Raw genomic sequence first — 6,004 nt, forward strand, 5'->3', positions numbered from 1 at the left:
CCAGAACCGCGCTGCTGCTACGGTCGCGGGTTCGAATCCTGCCTTGGGCCTGGAGGTGTGTGTGATGTCTTAGGTTGGTTAGGTTTAAGTAGTTCTAAGTCTATGGGACTGATGACCTCAGATGTTAAGTCCCATAGTGCTTAGAGCCATCTGAACCATTTGAATACAAGGGTAGTGAAATTTAAGGTTGCTCAAAGACGGAGGACAAAGAGAAATGGGACTTCTCTCAAAGAAACTATTCAGGATATGTACACATTAATTTAGGATATTTACCAGTGCGTCATCCCGCTTGATAATTTGTGAAGAAGGTGATGAGACTTCATGTTGGGACAAGCAGAAAGTTATTCAATCTGATGAAGTCGTAGGACACGCAGCAGCCACATGAACATCCTTCACAGTTTCGACATGTCCCTTTTGGGCAACATAGCGGCAACAGCGTCGATAATCGTCCTTGTGGTGGATAAGTGTGGACACGAAAAATAGTTATGTACCTGTAAAAGATCTTAGCCACTCAGACCATTTCTGCCAAACATTAGTAGTAAAATCAGGTCTGGATGACTGCAGGCCTATAAAACACTTTACCTTGTGTCCAAATGGAAAATTTTTCAAGAATACTGGTAAACCAAGGTTGAGATGAAGTTAATAGAGGGAACAATAAAAGAGAAAAATCTCTTCATTTCTTACGTTATTTAAATTAAACTTTGTAAAGACGTTACCAAAAAGGCCCACAGTAGTGGTAATGTTTCGCAAAACAAATAATCGCCATTAGGTCTCGTATAGTCCTCCCAGACTCTTAAAAACTTCAATAACAAATGCTCCACATTAGCTAACAAACTTTGTGAATGAGCGTTTTTCAAGTTTTCCACAGAAATTTTTATACGAAGTGCTCAAAACAATTATAAAACCTATAGATAATTAGGCCTATGCACTAATTACAATGTTATTATTACTAACTGTCTAGAAATCAGTCTGTTAAACCACCCAAAACCTGAAAAATTCCGTTGTCTCGGATAAAGTACCAATCTGTTTGTTGAAACATATGGAGCAATTTAGATCCTACAGAAAACGTAATAACTGAGTCACTCGCATCAGGGGATTTGACACTGAGTGTAAATCAGGTGGCCGAGCGGTTCTAAGCGCTTCAGTCTGGAACCGCGCGACCGCTACGGTCGCAGGTTCGAATCCTGCCTCGGGCATGGATGTGTGTGATGTCCTTAGGTTAGTTAGGTTTAAGTAGTTCAAAGTTCTAGGGGACTGATGACTTTAGAAGTTAGTCCCATAGTGCTCAGAGCCATTTGAACCATTTTCTAAATCAGGCAAAAGTTGTTCCTCTGATAAATAAAGGTATATAAAAGCCGAAGAAAGTTACACTCCCATTTTTATGCTGTCATTATTCCAAAAAATACTAGAATTTTTTATCAAATTATAAATGAATTAATGGGAAATATATAACGTTCTAAGTGAGTCGTAGTTTGGCTTCTGGTATGGTAGAATACAGAATCAGGCATAGCAGAATTCACTAAAGGAATATTTGATGCTTTTCACAACTATGAGAGTGTTACATGCATATTCTTAGATCTTTGAATTAGCGACACAAGATTCTGCTAAAGAATGTAGAATCATTATTCGTATAAGAGGTTTACCTAAGACTGGTTCCAACCATATCCCGCAGATGGGACACTAAGTGTAGAAATAACAGCAACCTCAAATAATGATTTACCATTAGCGAAATACTAACAAAGATACATTAATATTATAGTTGCTCTGAACAGCGTATTAGGAACACACCGTTTTTCATGTACCTGAATGATTTTCTCAAAACTGTTAGATTGTTTCTTTCCTGCCCACATCAGTATTTTAGTTGCTGAGAAAACAAGAGAACTGCTTAGAGAGAAAATGAAACCCTCAGGGAAATTTATACCTGGTTGTATGCAGTAGAGATACATTGATCATAAAGAAAATAAATGCCATCAATTTCAGTTAGAAGAGAAGCGATACTGTTTAATTACATGTAGATAGTACTTCTCCAGACTGTGCAGCAAACACAAAATTTCTAGCAATGGCTATTGACCCTCAGGTGAAGAGGTGGGAACACACAAAGATATTTGCAGGTGAGAGTGTCATCAGAATGAAATACCCTTAGAATCCTGTCATCTGTGTGTAACAGGCAACGTTTTTCAGTTACATATTATTCATAGGTACATGCGATTCTCAGCTATTGGATTCTTTTTTAGAGAATAAATAAACGAAAGTTTTCAAACTACCGAAAAAGATCATAAGGATAGCAAGCAAAACTAGTAATTGGACACACCGAATAAATCTGTTCAGAATCTGAGGATTATAATTGCAGAATATGAATACTTTTGCCAAACAATTTATGCGCTTCAAAAATAATCTTGCTAACTACTGCACAAACAGCTCTGTGCTTGACCATGGAACAAGATGTAAACCGAAATTACATTTATCAATAAATAATGAAAAAAATAAAAAAAATTTCTGCCGAGGAACAAAACTGTACAATAAATTGTCTAAGGAGCAGAAAGAGATTTCTAAAACAAATTTTTTAAAAACATAATTAAAAAGTACCTCTCAAGAAACAAATTCAGTAAAGTGAGTGAATGCTTAGATACAAACAGAAGAGGTAAAATTTACAATACAAGTGAATAACAACATTATGAAATAATGAATGTACAAACGCCGTCTGGCTTAGAAGCTCTGGCAGATGCCGTAATTGTAAACTAAATTATGGGCATTTAGCTCCACCCGTTATGCAAACAACTGTTCTTTTGGAATGCGCTATCAACTGTGTACCATAGCCAGTGGATACTTTCTCTCTGTTCTGTGAAACATAAGTATGTTTCTATTACAAATATTCTAATGAAGTGATTGGTTCAAATGGCTCTGAGCACTATGGGACTCAACTGCTGTGGTCATAAGTCCCCTAGAACTTAGAACTACTTAAACCTAACTAACCTAAGGACATAACACACATCCATGCCGGAGGCAGGATTCGAACCTGCGACCGTAGCGGTCGTGCGGTTCGAGACTGTAGCGCCTTTAACCGCTCGGCCACTCCGGCCGGCCAATGAAGTGATTATTACTTTGTTTTCTAACGTTTTTTGTCCTCTAGGGCCCTCTTTATAGTATTGTGCACGGGTTGCTTATCATGATATTGTTAATTTGGTTGAAGAATTAACAAATCACTAAATCTCTAAACGAAATTTCGTAGCACGCAAAGACGCCGTGACAAGTTTTTACGATTACTTACAGTTATTTTCGTAGTATCTCTCCTCATCTGCATGCTTATCCGCTCTGGAAATACAGGTAGACCCATGATATATTTTTTAGGGATTACTCCCCAAAGTTACAGTTTTGAAACACACAAGTGGCAATGCCTATTTTGCTAGTGTATATCTGGCCCCTGTCAAAGTTCAACTGTTGTCATAATCTCGCACCAAATTCGAATGTTGTTTTCTCTCTCTCTCTCTCTCTCTCTCTCTCTCTCTCTCTCTCTCTCTCTCTGTGTGTGTGTGTGTGTGTGTGTGTGTGTGTGTGTGTGTGTTTTCGTTTGACCTCCAGATTGGTGTATGGTTTATGTTTCAATATTTTCTAGTTTTGTAAAAATAATGTACCGACATCGAAAACAAGTGTTTTGTTCGTGAAAAGGAATGAAAGGCAACCGAACGTTTAACATCCCAGTGATGTCTATAGGTTAGAGATACGACTAGTACTCAGCATGAACAAGGATGGGTAAGAAATGATCCTTTATGCTGTTTAAGGAACCAGTGCTCATCTTCAGTGATCCAAGAAAATCTACGCAAAACTTATGATGCAAGTGGGACAATTCATTTGCTGTACTTTAAACAAATAAAGTTCTTTGGTGCAAGAGATATTCTGTCAGGTTCATTCACCTGTAACGGAAGTGACATGAATCAATTACTTCTCATTGTTTCAGTAACGCCTCAGTTAAATAGAATTTCAACTAAATAAAATAATGGCTCAAATTGCTCTAAGCACTATGGGGCTTAACATCTGAGATCATCTGCCCCGAGACTTAGAACTACTAACATCTGACTAACCTAAAGACATCACACACATCCATGCCCGAGGCAGGATTGGAACCTGCGACTGTAGCAACATCGCGGTTCCGGACTGAAGCGCCTAGAACCGCTCTACCACAGCGGCTGTCCCAGTTAAATCAAAGTCCGTCTAATGTTTCATAGAAACCTTTACAGATTGTTCGTAAACGAACCATAATAAATGTCTCCCATTTACCTGTATAAATTCAGCACTAACTATTCCAGCATAATATTCCACAACGTAATCCACTTTATTCCAAGTCCAACTGTCCGAAATGGTCCTCGCTATCCTGCCTGCACAATACAGAGTAGCATGGAGAGCTGCATCAAACCAGTCTCTGGACTGAAGGCCACAACAACAACATCCTTCCTTCTATTTGGAAAACATTACACTATTGATTTGGTAGGATGGTCTTCCGCGATGGAAGTTCCGTGGTTCGATTACGGTCACCGCGGTAAGAACTTCGAAAGTTAAGAAAGGAACACATGCTCACTGTCCAGTGGACATCGAGAACATGACCGTCGAAGAACAGGCGGGCACTGAAATTTGTGCATGCAACAGTAGCCGTAGAATCTCTTGTCAGAATATTAAGCGAATTCGATGATAAGATGTAAAAATGCGCCAGAGAGCTTTTTGTTACAGTTTAAACCATTCTTGGGCGCGTGCAGAAGTTATTACCTCGTTTGGTTTCGCGAGATTTAACAGACACTTTCGGGAAATTTACCGCGCCTGTTACGGACACGCGAAAACTCGTCAGGCGCATCATCTCGCGCGTATGGCGCTGTTGATGCAAATGAAGACGGAACCGGTCGGCGGAACGATAAATCTCCGCGGCCGGCCATAAAGATTTTACTGTCGCCGCCACACGCAACACGCTCATTGCATTTGCATGCGCGTTGCCTCCCCTGCTCTTTGCACGCTTCGAGGAGCAGACAGACCGGCATTAAAAGGCGTGTTTTTAATGCTCACGTCATGTTCCACACAGTATCCTGGCCGCTAGCGATTAAGGCATTCATCGGAAACGGAAAGAAATTTCCGCCTTTGTTTCCAACTGAGTGGCGTGCAGTTATTTCGTAGAAAATGGCTCTGAGCACTATGGGACTTAACTTCTGAGGTCATCAGTCCCCTATAGCTTAGAAATACTTAAACCTAACTAACCTAAAGACATCACACACATCCATGCCAGAGGCAGGATTCGAACCTGCGACCGTAGCGGTCGCGCGGTTCCAGATTGTAGCGCCTAGAACCGCTCGGCCACTTAGGCTGGCTATTTCGTAGAGTGCGCCTTGTAACATGTCTACCACCCTAGAAGTGTTAAGTAATTCAATAGCGAAGCGTTTGGATTAGTACCTGGAGAGGGGAGCGGTAGCTAAAATACACAACATATTTATTTGGTATGTTCTGTCACGTGTCAGAATACTATGATGTTATTGACTTAAAAGTTCAATGCAAATATATTTTACGTAATAGAAGATGCGAAGTTGTCTAAATATCGTTTATCAGTTTCGGTTAATAAACGTCATCACAGTATAATAGTTCATGTATTATTTCCGTATCATGTCATGTCAAATAAGTGTGACGATTCAGTGACGACATAATACGTGAATAATGTATGAGCTCATGATGGCTATAAACCGAAACTGGTAGTGATAATAAAAGACATATAGAAAGCTGCGTGTTACACATTTCACCTAATACACTGCCTGACAAAAAGAAAAAAAAAATGCGGAGCACCCAGAAGTGGAAGAGGAAATGGAATGAAACCTCAAGGGCTGCGAGGATATGTGATGTTATTGTAGTGATTACAAAATCGAGTCAAATTTTCAAAGAACTTAGCAGTATGAGGCCACTTACCAGAATAACATTGTATCTTCTCTGGTCTGGTCGCATGGAGTGATCAGATTGGGAAGGGTGTCATGTAACT

The 6,004-nt window shown here is 39.8% G+C and overlaps 1 non-coding gene across 1 annotated transcript; it reads right to left on the minus strand.

The window, feature by feature from the left end:
* Positions 1 to 2,995: 2,995 nt before the first annotated feature.
* Trnas-cga (transfer RNA serine (anticodon CGA)) lies at positions 2,996 to 3,079 on the minus strand. The gene is given in 2 exon segments: positions 2,996 to 3,030; positions 3,040 to 3,079. It is a non-coding gene; the product is annotated as a tRNA-Ser (tRNA).
* Between the last annotated feature and the right edge of the window lie 2,925 nt (positions 3,080 to 6,004).

Source organism: Schistocerca cancellata, chromosome 1 (genome assembly GCF_023864275.1).
Source record: "Schistocerca cancellata isolate TAMUIC-IGC-003103 chromosome 1, iqSchCanc2.1, whole genome shotgun sequence".
Lineage (NCBI taxonomy): Eukaryota > Metazoa > Arthropoda > Insecta > Orthoptera > Acrididae > Schistocerca > Schistocerca cancellata.